Consider the following 16,280-nt stretch of genomic DNA (forward strand, 5'->3'; position numbering starts at 1 on the left):
ACGGACCCAATGCGCCGATCCACAAATACGACGGAGACATCACAGCGACGATACACTCCGCTGCTCCTGGTAACGCGGTCTGCCTTGGCCACCCGAATGTGAAATAATAGTTGTTGCTCTGCATCTACATCAGCCGTATGACAAGAAGAAGATTGGTGCGACACGTAGGAGGACACGTGGGAGGACACACAGGTCACGTGGGAGGTCACGCGGGAGGACACACAGGTCACGCGGGAGAACATGCGATGGGACGCGCAGGAGGACACGCGTGTCACACGGGACACTCGATACACGCATCGCTCCACTGCCGCCACCTGTCCTCCACGCAGGGCGCCATTGTCTCCCCCCCAGTTCCAATGTTTACACCCTCAAACGCTGAGCTCGATTAAGGCTGAGTCAACCTAGGGGCGACCCTTGACAGTTCTTTTCTCACTAGATGCTCTGAACTCTTGTTCGACAGCCCGTGGCCTACAGCCCTGGTGTGTAGCTGCAAGGTAAGGGCCGTGTTTCTGAGTCACGTCTTCAGGTAGCCAACGTGCGCTCCCTGTCGCAGGTGGAACTCGGAGCACAGAGTCAGCTGGCAGCCACCGGGGTGGGTGGCCTCCCAAGTGTCCGGTCCGTCCGTTCACAAGACCGGGTGAATACGCAGTAGAGTGTGCGCTGTTGCACGCTTGGCCACGTGCGGTGCATACTGGTTGTGCACCGCGTGTGTGTACTGCGCGTGTACTGCGTACGTGTACTGTGTACGTGTACTGTGTGTGCGTGCGTACTGCGCGTGTTACTATCCACACCGACGCTCGCGTGCTGTGTGTTTTGTCCGTTGATTCTCAACCCCAGGGATGACGAAGGTGGCGACGCCGTTCCCTTAGGCTTCGTCGTCGCGCCCCTCTCCCTGCTGGGACGAGTGACGCCGAGCTCCGGGCCAAGAGCGGCGGCCCCACACCGATGTCGAGCTCGGGTCGCGAGGAGCGCATAAATAATAATGATAATTTCAGCTGTGTAAACGCGACGACCCTGTTGGGTGGTGGAGGGGTCAGACAATGTGTTTTTATTCATGGACATGAACCACAACAACAATAAACGTAAAGTACCACGAACATTCCCCAAATGTCAAAGCACTCGATTTCTTAACACCGATGCACCCTGGCGTTAACGATCAATCACCAGCACCACCCACTCAGACGCATTTGCATAGCCACACCCACTTTTTACATCGTCACACCCACCCAGCCACTAGCCCCGTTCAGCTAGCGCTCCATTTGCCATGTCTTAACATCAGCCTCACCCACTGCTCCGGTAGCACTGCCTATGTAAAGAGTTGAGGACGAACCCACAAGATGTTACACCCAGCGCTAAACTCCACATTCTCACAAAAGCAACAGGTGGTGGGGAGAAGGCATGCGGGTGGATACGGGACACTGCCATTACGAACCCGCCGACCAAACTTGGACATTTGTTCGGTTGCCTTGAGCAGGCATCACCATCATTGCGACCAACGCCACCTTCAACCATTGTCACCATCGCCACGGCGAGCGGGTCAGCAGGCGTGCACCAGCGGGGCTCCCAGCGGACCCCCTTCCTCTGCGACCCCGCACCCCTCGTCCCCGCGCCCCCCGGGCCCTAGCGCGCCGACCACGCGGTGCCAGAAGAGCTTGCAGGCGCCCTCCGACCCCGCGGGGGCCACCGTGCGGCCCCGCCGGCCCCGCCGGGCGAACGAGTCTTCCCGGGCGCCGGGCCAGGTGATGTAGGTGCGCGAGCGGGTGGTGCGGCGCATGCGGAAGTAGGCGGACAGCTCGTTGTGAGGGATGTGCTCGAGGAAGAGGAGCACGAGGACGTCCTGGTTCTCCTCGAGACGGAACGCCGCCACCTGCACGAGAGGCAGCGTCACTCCAGTGGGAAACAGAGCAGCAATCGTCACCCCAGCTGCCACTGGGGACCCGCTAGGCTCGACCACACAGCGACCCCCTCCCCCACTGACATGCCCGCCAGCAGACCAGGTTACAGCTGCCACTGGGGAACCCGCTAAGCTAGACTTATGGCAATCATCGCTACCGCCCCCACTGACAGTAGACTAATGCCCGCTCGCATCCGGGTGCTGAGTCGCACTGCGCCGCACAGGGACAGCTGTCAACGGGGGTGCCCCTAGGCTAGATCAAAACGGTCATCGCCCTCTACTGGCAGTAGTGAAATGCCCACTCCCATGCCAGGTGCTGAGTAACGCTCTGCAGCACAGGGACAGCTGCCACTTCGGGTGTATCCTTCAAATGTGAGGGCTCTATGAGACGCAGCAGAAGTGGCCTCGTCGGAGTCGCCGCTGCAGAATCTAGCCACATTGAGCTATCGGTGCTCATCTCCCGCTTGCAGCCCTGCAGAGCGGGTGGTGGAAATTCAACATTCCTATGGTGGAGCCCATAGGATGTGTGTGTGGTGATGTTTGGTGGCTGTGTGGTGGTGGTCGCGGTGGTGTTGAGTGGATTGGGTGTTGGTGATGAGTGGGCATTCGAGTGAATGGGTGGTTGGCGGGTGAGTGGTGGTGTTGGGTGGAAGTTGGTGATGAATGTGCGGGTGGCGGTGGGCGGTGGTTGCTGTCCATGACGTCGCCATTGCGCGCACACCTGCAGCTCCTTGGAGTACCACTCGCTGCGCAGGTAGCTCCGCATCACGACGCACAGCGTGCGCCGGCTCGCGTAGATGCCGTCCATGATGTTGTCCACGATGTCCTTGCCCGGCACGAAGTCGCGGTGGTGCAGACAGAGGCGCATGCCGGTGCCCTCGAGCTGCGGTAGCAGCTGGCGCGTGACCCACTCTTCGTCGTCGCTGTTGTAGGACACGAACGCGTCGTAACGTATCGGGCCGGGCTGCCGCGCAGGCCTCCCGCGCTCCCCGAGCCAAGCGGCGAGCAGGTGGTACCCGTAGAGCAGGTGGTATCCGTAGAGCAGGTGCCAGCGCCAGAACCTGAAGATGGTGGCGGTGAGCATGACGAGGGCGACGGCGCACGAGCAGCAGGCAAAGAGCAGCGGCCCGGGAGCAGTCGCGGCACAGCCCCGACGCTTGCACGCGGCTCGAGTTTAGCAGGAAGTCGCTCAACCACGCGTTGTCACAGCCGCAGGAGAGGGGGTTGCCCACGACGTCGAGTAGCTGCAGGCGCGGCAGCACCCCGAGCTCGGCGGCAGCGCCCCGAGCTCGGCGGCGGACACCTCGCCGACGCGGTTGTTGCTCACGCGTAGCACCCGCAGGAGGCTCAGGTTGAGCCGGGACAGGAAGGCGACGTCGTCCAGGCGGACGCCGCGCAGGTGCAGCTCGTCGAGGAGCGGCACTGGCCGCAGCAGCGCCGGCTCCACGCCGCACAGCGGATTGGAGCCCAAGTCCAGGTAGCGCAGGTTGGGCGTTGGCAGGAACGTGCCGGCATCCAGCACCGACAGGTAGAGCTCCCCGGCGTGGAGCTCCTGCAGGGTGGCCAGGCCCTCCAGGAAGTTGGATGGGAAGTTGACCATGCCGTCCCTGCGCTGGCTGTTGAGGAAGAGGTGGGTGAGGCTGCGGAGGGGAGCGAACGGCGGGCTGCGGACGGCGCCCGCGGACGCGTAGTGCAGGTAGTTGTTGTTGAACTCCAGGTTGGTAAGGTTGACGAGGCCCTCGAACGCCCGCCGTCCCAGGGGCTGCAGGCCCAGCTTATTGCCGCCCAGGTCGAGGCGGCCCAGGGCGGCGAGGCCGTCGAAGGCGCCGTCCTCCACCTCCGCGATCTGGTTGTCGGCAACGTTGAGCAACAGGAGCGAGGTGAGGTTGGCGAAGTTTCCCGCCGGCAGCTTGGACAGATAATTGCTGCGCAGGTCGAGGGCCTCCAGGAGGCCCAGGTCCTCGGGGAAGATGCCGGCCACGCTCATGAGCCGATTGGCGGACATGAGCAGGCGCCGGAGGCGACGGGAACCGCGCAGGAAGCCCGAGGACACCTCGGTCATTTGGTTCTTGGAAAGGTTCAGGGTCCTCAGTTCCAGCAGCCACCGGATGTCATCGGCGTGGAGCAAGGAGATCGAATTGAACCCTAGGTCCAAGGTGGCGACGCCGCTGCCGCCGCTCCTGACACTGACGTCGGCGTTCGCGAGGTCGCAGCTACCGGCGCCGCCGACGTCGCCAACGGCGTTGTCACTGTCGCCGCCGATGAGGACGCTGGTAGCGGTGGGGCCGGGAGCGGGCAGCGGGGGGGCGAACGCGGAGACAGGGAACGTGGAGAGGCTGTTGGCGCCCAGGTAGACCTCGCGCAGCGCCGGTAGCCCACCCAGCGCTCCGCGCTCGACCTCCTCCATGCCATTGCTCTGGAGGTCCACTCGGCACAGCCTTGAGCAGCCCTGCGAGATGGTGACAGTCGGTCAGAGGCTTGGGATTATGATGGTGGTGGAGTTGATGGTGGTGGTGGAGATGATGGTGGGGGTGAGAGGGGTGGTGGAGGTGGTGATGGTGGTGGTGAGGGTGGTGGTGGTGGAGATGATGGTGGTGGTGGTGGTAGTTAGGGTGGTGGTGCAGATGATGATGGTGGGGGTGAGAGGGGTGGTTGACATGATGATGGTGGTGAGGGTGGTGAAGGTGGTGGTGGAGATGATGGTGGTGGTGGGGGTGAGAATGGTGGTGGAGATGATGGTGGTGTTGGTGTTTGTGGTGGAGATGATGGTGGTTGCGGTGATGGTGGGGTTGAGGGAGGTGGTGGTGTTGGTGGTGGAGATTATGGTGGGGGCAAGGGTGATGCTGGTGGTCACGATTTATATTTTGATGATAGTTGATGGTTTTGGTGGTAGAGATGATGGTAGTGGGGAGCAGTGATACAGTGGTTAGCGCCCTGTGCTACGAACACGGCTACCTGAGTTCGATTACCGCTCACGGCCAACACCAGTGACAATTATCCTAACTGGTCGTGGGCGGCCAGGCGTGGTGCTGGCCACCCACCCTCTCCGTGTGCCATGCCGGCCTTCACAGCTGCTACTCGCTAACAGCACTTGCCCATCCAGTCTGTTACAGGGATTATGATGGTGGTGGAGTTGATGGTGGTGGTGGAGATGATGGTGGGGGTGAGAGGGGTGGTGGAGGTGATGATGGTGGTGGTGGGGGTGGTGGTGAGGGTGGTGGTGATGGAGATGATGGTGGTGGTAGTGAGGGTGGTGGTGCAGATGATGATGGTGGGGGTGAGAGGGGTGGTTGTGATGATGATGGTGGTGAGGGTGGTGAAGGTGGTGGTGGAGATGATGGTGGTGGTGGTGGTGGGGGTGAGAATGGTGGTGGAGATGATGGTGGTGTTGGTGTTTGTGGTGGAGATGATGGTGGTTGCGGTGATGGTGGGGTTGAGGGAGGTGGTGGTGTTGGTGGTGGAGATTATGGTGGGGGCGAGGGTGATGCTGGTGGTCACGATTTATATTTTGATGATAGTTGATGGTTTTGGTGGTAGAGATGATGGTAGTGGGGAGCAGTGATACAGTGGTTAGCGCCCTGTGCTACGAACATGGCTACCTGAGTTCGATTACCGCTCACGGCCAACACCAGTGACAATTATCCTAACTGGTCGTGGGCGGCCAGGCGTGGTGCTGGCCACCCACCCCCTCGTGTGCCGTGCCTGCCTTCACAGCTGCTACTCGCTAACAGCACTTGCCCATCCAGTCTGTTACAGGCTCCACGAGGGAGGGTGGGGGATCATTGGCGGTAGTGGTGGTGGTAGTGGTGGTAGTGGAGGTGGAAGTGGAGGTGGTAGTGGAGGTGGTAGTGGTGGTAGTGGAGGTGGTGGTAGTGGTGGTGGTAGTGGAGGTGGTAGTGGTGGTAGTGGAGTGTTGTATATATAGGCCTATTTCCAAAAATTAATATTAAAAATACTTCTGCCATTTTTTAAAATAATAATCGATCAAATAAATAAATAAACACCCTCAAACCCGCTACCTCCCACAAGCACCAAGCAGCTGGAGGTCGTAAAAGGCCATTAAATAATAAACTCCGGGGCAAAGGGAGGTTAGCGACTATCTGCAAAATCTCCAGATTGCCAACGGACAGTTCACAAACACATCCAGAATCACAGGCACAGACAGAGCACAGGGCAAACGGACATTATAACTGATATATATTTTTTTTACGGAAAAAGTTGAAGCTTGGCTATAAGAATAAGTCGACATGATAGACTGCAGTCTATATTGGTGGCTTCATTATTACTTATATTATTTCACCCTTATTCAACTCATATTGTTTCTTATTGTATATTTCTATCTATGTAACTTTACCAAAAGAACCACAGTACATGAGTTCCTGCAATCACGAAAACTTAAGTCCAAACTAAGCTATATCTCTGACCTCGAGAATAAAAAGCAACGATCCCCGGATACAGACGGGGGGACGAAATTAATAAACCCTAAAAAAAATACGTGGTGATGACAATGTTAAATCACAAATCTTAGGAAACATAAACCAAATAATATTTGTGCAGTATTAAACCGTGGGTTGTCCAGAAGAGATGAGGCGAAATAGGTCAAACTAACACAAGCGAGAAAAACTGTGTTCCATAGGAAAAGAGCCTCCCAACCGTCTTTGTCTTCCCGCAGCACGGGATAGCAAGGAATGTAACACCCAGAGCGAGGGAAACAACGGTAATCACAGGGAGAGACACAGATGGCTTAATAAATCACACACACACACGGACACACGTACAGAGCCACCCCCCCCCTCCCCCCGACAACAGCGAGATCAAAGGAAGTTCCGGTCCTTTGTGAGGAGGCGAGCCAGAGGAAGAAATTTTGGCATAAAAAGAGAGACACTGGCCATACATAGTATCACGGCTACCAGCGGCAGAAGACGGCGACCAACTATCGAAGATGCTCAACCCCCAAAGATAACAGCCAGCCACCGACGCAGGAGATCACCACCGACGCAGAAGAAGACTCCGCAACTCATCCAGGATGACGAGGCTCGCTGGGTAGCGACACGCTACGCCGTGCGAATTCAGCGCCGTCAGAAGAAGTATCGCTCGGAAATCATTCCGCTCTGGGCATCGACTCACAAGAGCCACTGCAGTTCGAGCTAAGCTGACGAGAATTCCAGCATCATCCGTTAGAGAGGGCGGAAAGCGCCAAACGTCGACCAAGCCTGCCATCAACGAACGAAAGCATCGTTTTCTTTGGTTCTTTCGGTAAAGTCACGTAGAATGAGAATAAAATAATAAATTGATAAAATAACACAATAATATTATCACGACGTTTCGGCCAAAACACAAGCGGCCTTCATCAGTCTCGACCCTTCACCTGATGAAGGCCGCTTGTGTTGTGGCCGAAACGTCGTGAGAATATTATTGTGTTATTTTATTTTATCAATTTATTATTTTATTCTCATTCTACGTGACTTTACCGAAAGAACCAAAGAAGATGAATCATTGCAGTCACGAAAGCTTTAAATCGAAAGAAAGTATCGTTCATTGCCAGAGAGCCGGAGCAGGACAGAGCACACCGCAGAGCCACCAGCGCCACCAAGCAAGGGTGTCAGCAGCCAGCGGACAAGCGTTGTGCCGACTCGGCTCATCCAGCAGGGAAAAGAGCCTGACCAGCCGCCCGTGAGCAAGAGTGTCAGCGCCAGCGAGCGCGCCGTGGGTTCGACCCACACGCACACCGACCAGCACCAGCTGGGAACCAAGACAAGAGTGAGGAACTGCTGCCAGCGCACGAGCGACCGAGCATCTCCAGGACGGGCATCGTGCCGACGCAGCTCATCATCCAGCGGCGGAGAGAACCGGCAGCCAACGTCAGACGCCGAGCGATAGAGGGATCCAGCCGTCGTTCGTATACCCTCCACCACTCACAAACCCACGACGCTCCTGGCGTCTGCTCACACAATAATTTACCAAAGAGACAATCCAACGTACCCACACATTAAGAACAATTACAAAGTGCATGAACCATCAGCTGGCCGTGAAGGCATCGCGGCTCATCGAGTGACAAGAATACGTCGTTTATAAGTACATTAATTTTTTTCTCTTATTTTGTTTTACATGATTTTACTTCCAATTGCATAAATTACCAATAGATTCATCGATACAAACTAAACTTTTGAAACCTTCGTCACGAATCTACACGCCCACAGAGATAATATTTTGTTAAACCGGTTTCTTTATCATACAATCTTGTCCACGAATTAATTAAAACTTAGCCAAAGATAAGAATCTCCCGTAGGAGGGCACGCACCCCGTCTCACACCCTTATTCCAAGACATTTAGTTAATTATATAATCTTGCCGATCAATCTATTGACGTATACTTTTGCCTTTGGGGTATAATAATTTGTTTTTATCGCCTTCCGTATGAATGTCGTGGCATTATTTTTTAAGGACTTTTATTCCTATTTGCCGTATATGCTCGTACTACTCTGATGAAGTAATAAATTGTTCTGTTACCCAGTTAACAAATGTGATCATTGAGGGTTAAATGTATAGATCAATAAGGGGAACATCTTCTGGAGTACTGTGTTGACAATTTCTAGCATGAGAATTCGCATATTAGAGTGTTAAGGTTTTGTTTAGAAATAAAAATTGCTTAACACAGAAGTGTTTGAGTGTTTCTTTCCTGAGTTCATGTATCCTGCGGTGAGATTTGAATTTGGAGACCTGACATACAACACACTAATACATAATAAGTAAATGTTAAAGCGAGAATAATTGTATTATACCGATTGATAATACGAACCTAGACAACAAAGCCGAGCCTAATTTGGCGTACTTACAGCACACTTGCATAACTTCATACAATTAATTGTATGATCCCGATTTATAATACTACCCTCGTCAGCGAGGCAGGGCCTAATTATCATAACGGCTCGCATTAGCATAATCACATACATTCGCATAAATTAATACGATTATCTCTCGAATTAGCATAAGTATGCGCATAATGACATCAATTAACATAACTTCACATAATTACGCATTTTTCCCAATTTCATTTAATTTTTATTCTTTTAATAAAATTTTCAAGACCCGGCATATACAACAGGAGGTGGTAGTGGAGGTGGTAGTGGTGGTGGTAGTGGTTGCAAAACAACCCCCTACCTCCTCGCGTTACCGGACGGGCAACTCTGTCGTGGACAGTGCTGTGGGGGGATGTCCAATTTTGATTGGCTCCTCCCCTCATGGCATATGTGTCCACCACAGGGGCTAAACGGGGGCTCTGGACGGGTGCGAGGGGCTGGTAACCCCTCCACCTTCAATTAATTACCACTAAACCACGAGTTAAACTGAAATATGTAACTAATAAGCTTGTGCCGGAGGCCCCGGGGGGCCAGGCGTCTATGACGTCTCCTGGCCAAACCCCAATTGGCGGAGCCAGGAGAATGAATATCTACCCTCGGGGCTCCTCCAGAAACAATGAAAAGCCACTACGGGTGGCCACGTGGAATGTTGGAACGCTCACTGCGGAGGAGAGGATGCCACTCCTCTGTCGGGAGCTGGACCGGTACCGCCTGGATCTGTGTGGCATTCAGGAGGTCCGGTGGACCGGCTCTGGCTCCTGCCACCATGAGGGGTGGACAGTCCTCTACTCGGGGCAGCAGACTGCCAAACAACAGGGTGTGGCTCTTCTTTTGAACAAAAGAATGAAGGGGGCGTGGGAGCGTGGCGGTGAGGTGTGGGAAGCTGTAAGTCCCAGGCTACTTTGGGCTCGCCTTCCCATCAACCGGAGGCGAGGAATGGTGGTCGTGGTTACTTATGCCCCCACCGAAGATGAACATCCGTGGAAGGATGCAGGCAAAGCCGATGAGTCAGATGCCTTCTATGACCTCCTGTCACAGGTGATGGCTAAAGTGGCCCCTCGGGATAGAGTCATCATGTTGGGTGACTTCAATGCCCGAGTTGGTCATGATACTGGCACCTGGTCTGGAGTGATTGGAGGGCATGGGCCAGATCAGCTCAATAACAACGGTAGGAGGCTGCTAGAATTTTGTGCAGCCCATGGGCTTGTAATTACCAACACGCTGTTCCGGCATCGGCGCGTCCACACAACATCATGGATGCATGCCGGGTCCAAGCAAGAACATCTGTTGGACTACATAGTGACGGACCAGCGGATGCGAGCCCATGTCCTTGACACCAGGACCTACCGTGGAGCTGATCTGCCCTCTGACCATCGACTAGTCATCTGTAAGATGCGCCTGCCATTTTTCCACTCCGGTGGTGGGTGTACACCCAGGACCCCAGTCCAACCTAAAGTGGCCTGGTCTCAGTTATCTGATGAAAGTTGCAAGCGAGAATTTCATCATCGCTTGCGGCTGGGATTGGCATCGTCCCCGACTCCTCCTGATGTCGAGGGTAAATGGGCGAGGTTTAGGACTGTGACACATGCAGCTGCAATGGCTGCTTTGGGTACACGGTCCAGACCTCCCCACACTGACCAGGTATGGGAAACTCTCTACTCTCTCCACAACTGCCCCATCACCGATCGGGAGTTGTGGGGGTGGAGTGTCCGATGGTACAAAATACCCAGGCAGGTGCTTAGTTTTGGTGGGGCTGATGGTTAGGCCCCATCTCTTAGTGGCACGCTCCAGTCTCAGCAGCAGCGTCTCCAACTCCTCCTCTGAATGAGCAGCTATTACCAAATCATCAGCATACATAACGTGGTTGAGTAATAGTGAGCCATCCCTTGACCGCACCCGGGCATCGATCAGCCTCCCATTATATCTTTACCAAATGGAGTTTCCCCCGGTACAGTTATTGAAGGCTTCACGAACTACGTGGTCAAAATAGATGTCTCAGCAGCAGCGTCTCCAACATATACACACACACTCTTGTACACACACACTCTTGTACACACACACTCTTGTACACACACACTCTTGTACACACACACACTCATGTACACACACACTCTTGTACATACATACACACTATTGTACACACACCCACACTCTTGTAAAGTCACCCTCGCAAACACACCCCTGTACACACACTCACCCCTGTACACACACTGTACACACACTCACCCCTGTACACTCACTGTACACACACTCACCCCTGTACACTCACTGTACACACACTGTACACATACTCACCCCTGTACACTCACTGTACACACACTGTACACACACTCACCCCTGTACACTCACTGTACACACACTGTACACTCGCCGCCGCTTCGAGCTGGGTCCTCAGTTCCGTATCCAAACCCTCACCTGACCCCTCCCCTCACCCCTCCCCTCACCCCTCCCCTCACCCCGCTCACCCCTCCCCTCACCCCTCCCCTCACCCCTCACTCTGCTCGCCCCTCCCCTCACCCCTCCCCTCACCCCGCTCACCCCTCCCCTCACTCACTCACTCACCCACTCACCCCCTCACCCTCTCACTCACCCCCTCACAGTCACCCTCTCTCACTCACCCCTCACACTCAACCCTCACACTGACCCCCTCACACTCACCCCCTCACCCTCTCACACTCACCCCTCACATTCACCCCTCTCACTCACCCCCTCACACTCACTCTCTCACTCACCCCTCACACTCACCCCCTCTCACTCACCTCCTCACACTCACCCTCTCACACTCACCATCTCACTCACCCCCTCACACTCACCCCTCACCCTCTCACTCACCCCCTCATATTCACCCCCTCACACTCACCCCTCTCACTCACCCCTCACACTCACCCCCTCACTCACCCCTCACATTCACCCCCTCACACTAACCCCTCTCACTCACCCCTCACACTCACCCCCTCACACTCACCCTTTCACTCACCCCCTCACACTCACCCCTCACCCCTCACCCCCTCACACTCACCCTCTCACTCACCCCCTCACACTCACCCTTTCACTCACCCCCTCACACTCACCCCCTCACTCACCCCTCACCCCTCACACTCACCCCCTCACACTCACCCTCTCACTCACCCCCTCACATTCACCCCCTCACACTCACCCCCTCTCACTCACCCTCTCACACTCACCCCCTCACTCACCCCTTACGCACACCGTCTTACTCACCTCTCACACTCACCCCTCTCACTCACCCCTCACACTCACCCCCTCTCACTCACCCCCTCACACTCACCCTCTCACACTCACCATCTCACTCACCCCCTCACATTCACCCCCTCACACTCACCCCCCCTCACTCACCCTCTTACTCACCCCCTCACACTCACCCTTTCACTCACCCCCTCACACTCACCCTTTCACTCACCCCCTCACATTCACCCCCTCACACTCACCCTCTCTCACTCACCCTCTCTCACTCCCCCCTCACACTCACTCACCCCCTCACCCTCTCACTCACCCCCTCACACTCACCCCTCTCACTCACCCCTCACACTCACCCCCTCACACTCACCCTTTCACTCACCCCCTCACACTCACCCCCTCACTCACCCCTCACCCCTCACACTCACCCCCTCACACTCACCCTCTCACTCACACTCACCCTTTCACTCACCCCCTCACACTCACCCCCTCACTCACCCCTCACCCCTCACACTCACCCCCTCACACTCACCCTCTCACTCACTCCCTCACATTCACCCCCTCACACTCACCCCCTCTCACTCACCCCCTCACACTCACCCCCTCACTCAACCTCTTACTCACCCCCTCACATTCACCCCCTCACACTCACCCCTCTCACTCACCCCCTCACGCTCACCCTCTCACTCACCCCCTCACACTCACCCTCTTACTCACCCCTCACACTCACCCCCTTTCACTCACCCCCTTACGCTCACCCTCTCACTCACCCCCTCACCATCTCACTCACCCCTCACACTCACCCCCTCATACTCACCCCCTCACTCACCCCTCACACTCACCCCCTCATATTCACCCCCTCACACTCACCCCCTCTCACTCACCCCCCCTCACTCACCCTCTTACTCACCCCCTCATATTCACCCCCTCTCACTCACCCCCTCACACTCACTCTCTCACTCACCCCTCACACTCACCCCCTCTCACTCACCTCCTCACACTCACCCTCTCACACTCACCATCTCACTCACCCCCTCACACTCACCCCTCACCCTCTCACTCACCCCCTCATATTCACCCCCTCACACTCACCCCTCTCACTCACCCCTCACACTCACCCCCTCACTCACCCCTCACATTCACCCCCTCACACTAACCCCTCTCACTCACCCCTTTCACTCACCCCCTCACACTCACCCCTCACCCCTCACCCCTCACCCCCTCACACTCACCCTCTCACTCACCCCCTCACACTCACCCTTTCACTCACCCCCTCACACTCACCCCCTCACTCACCCCTCACCCCTCACACTCACCCCCTCACACTCACCCTCTCACTCACCCCCTCACATTCACCCCCTCACTCTCACCCCCTCTCACTCACCCTCTCACACTCACCCCCTCACTCACCCCTTACGCACACCGTCTTACTCACCTCTCACACTCACCCCTCTCACTCACCCCTCACACTCACCCCCTCTCACTCACCCCCTCACACTCACCCTCTCACACTCACCATCTCACTCACCCCCTCACATTCACCCCCTCACACTCACCCCCCCTCACTCACCCTCTTACTCACCCCCTCACACTCACCCTTTCACTCACCCCCTCACACTCACCCTTTAACTCACCCCCTCACATTCACCCCCTCACACTCACCCTCTCTCACTCACCCTCTCTCACTCCCCCCTCACACTCACTCACCCCCTCACCCTCTCACTCACCCCCTCACACTCACCCCTCTCACTCACCCCTCACACTCACCCCCTCACACTCACCCTTTCACTCACCCCCTCACACTCACCCCCTCACTCACCCCTCACCCCTCACACTCACCCCCTCACACTCACCCTCTCACTCACCCCCTCACACTCACCCTTTCACTCACCCCCTCACACTCACCCCCTCACTCACCCCTCACCCCTCACACTCACCCCCTCACACTCACCCTCTCACTCACTCCCTCACATTCACCCCCTCACACTCACCCCCTCTCACTCACCCCCTCACACTCACCCCCTCACTCAACCTCTTACTCACCCCCTCACATTCACCCCCTCACACTCACCCCTCTCACTCACCCCCTCACGCTCACCCTCTCACTCACCCCCTCACACTCACCCTCTTACTCACCCCTCACACTCACCCCCTTTCACTCACCCCCTCACGCTCACCCTCTCACTCACCCCCTCACACTCACCCTCTTACTCACCCCTCACACTCACCCCCTCATACTCACCCCCTCACTCACCCCTCACACTCACCCCCTCATATTCACCCCCTCACACTCACCCCCTCTCACTCACCCCCCCTCACTCACCCTCTTACTCACCCCCTCATATTCACCCCCTCACACTCACCCCCTCACACTCACCCTCTTACTCACCCCTCTCACTCACCCCCTCTCACTCACCCCCTCTCACTCACCCCCTCACACTCACCCTCTCACTCACCCCTCACACTCACCCCCTCTCACTCACCCTCTCACTCACCCCCTCGTTCACCCTCTTACTCACCCCCTCTCACTCACCCCTCACATTCACCCCTCACACTCACCCCCTCTCACTCACCCTCTCACTCACCCCCTCACACTCACCCCCTCACACTCACCCTCTCACTCACCCCTCACACTCACCCCCTTTCACTCACCCTCTCACTCACCCTCTTACTCACCCCTCACACTCACCCCTCTCACTCACCCCCTCACTCACCCCTCACACTCACCCCTCACACTCACCCTCTCACTCACCCCTCACACTCACCCTCTTTCACTCACCTTCTCACTCACCCTCTTACTCACCCCTCTCACTCACCCCCTCTCACTCAACCCTCACACTCACCCCTCACACTCACCCCCTCTCACTCACCCCCTCACCCCCTCACACTCACCCCCTCTCACTCACCCCCTTGCTCACCCCCCTCACACTCACCCCCTCACTCCTCTCACCCTCCCTCGCTCACCCCCTCCCTCACCCACCTCGCTCACTCTCTCACACTCACCCCCCTTGCTCACCCCCTCCCTCACCCCCCTTGCTCACCCCCTTACACTCACTCCCTCACCTCACTCTCACCCTCCTCACTCACCACCTCACCTCACTCTCACCCGCTCCCTCCCACTCCCACCCCCTCGTGTGCCAAGGAGCCGTCCATAAATGACGTCACGCAATTTTGAACGATTTTTGACCCCCCCCCCTCGTCACACGGCGTCACAAAAATTCAGCCCCCCCCTCAAATATGACGTCACAAAGCTCTGTCCCCCCCCTCAAAAAAATATAAAACATGCTTCAAATCGCTTTAAACTATTGTCATTGTAGTGCATATTTAATGTGCCGCTGCACTCTGATGTTGTAGGAGAAAACATTAAAAAGTATATGTAATTATACCCTTTGGTTCTATTCGGTAAAGTCACGTAGGTAAAAAATAAAACAACAAAAATCACGACGTTTCGGCCACAACACAAGCGGCCTTCATCAGGTGAAGGGACCAGACTTTCTCGAGGACAGCGCTGGAGTGAAACACAGCCAAGCTCAGACCGCGACCTTTAAGCTGTGTGAGAGTAATTAAGGTGCCTTGACACCTTAATTACGTTGTAATTTTTGTTTTAGTTTCTACCTACGTGACTTTACCGAATAGAACCAAAGAGTATGGATCCTTGCAGTCACGAAAGCTTCAAATCTATATTTAATTAAGTAGAACGTATTCTTAGCTATTTCGGTAAAGTCACGTTGAAGGGAAACAATAAAATAATAATATATATAAAACAATAAAAATCTTCACGATGTTTCGACCATAACACAAACGGTCGTCATCAGGTGTGTCGGTTTGCATAAATTTATTTATTTATTTGGATGTCCTAATTAAAAAGAGACCTGATGGTTCAATGAGCCACTCTGTCTACAGGAAAGCTACCCATACGGATGCTTATCTGAAACCGGATTCCCACCAACATCCATCACAGAAGAATTTTCTCATCAAGACTCTGTATCATAGAGCCCAATGCATATCCGACCAGGAACACATAGGCAGTGAACTCAAGCAAGTACACCAAGCTCTTAAGGCTAATGGATACTCCGACTATACAATCCGCAAAGCTATCACTCAAACCATGAAGAAGGACCCTCTTGAGGAGCCTTTCAAAACCATCACTTTACCATACATTGCGGGGATCACAAAAAAGACCTCCAAAATCTTAAATGAACACAAGATCCAGGTCCGTTTCAACACATTACGTAAAATCCGTGATCTGGTTCCATCCGTAAAAGATGTGATTCCGGACATACAGTACCCTGGTGTCTACAAACTAAGTTGCCTCTGTGGTAGTAGTTA

The 16,280-nt window shown here is 55.2% G+C and overlaps 1 pseudogene; it reads right to left on the minus strand.

Moving 5' to 3' along the window:
* Positions 1-1,033: 1,033 nt before the first annotated feature.
* On the minus strand, positions 1,034-11,174 carry LOC116955658 (toll-like receptor 13; annotated as a pseudogene).
* Between the last annotated feature and the right edge of the window lie 5,106 nt (positions 11,175-16,280).

The sequence above is a fragment of the Petromyzon marinus genome, chromosome 61 (assembly GCF_048934315.1).
Source record: "Petromyzon marinus isolate PM22_M1 ecotype Great Lakes invasive population chromosome 61, UKy_Petmar_22M1.pri1.0, whole genome shotgun sequence".
In the NCBI taxonomy this organism is placed as follows: Eukaryota; Metazoa; Chordata; class Hyperoartia; order Petromyzontiformes; family Petromyzontidae; genus Petromyzon; species Petromyzon marinus.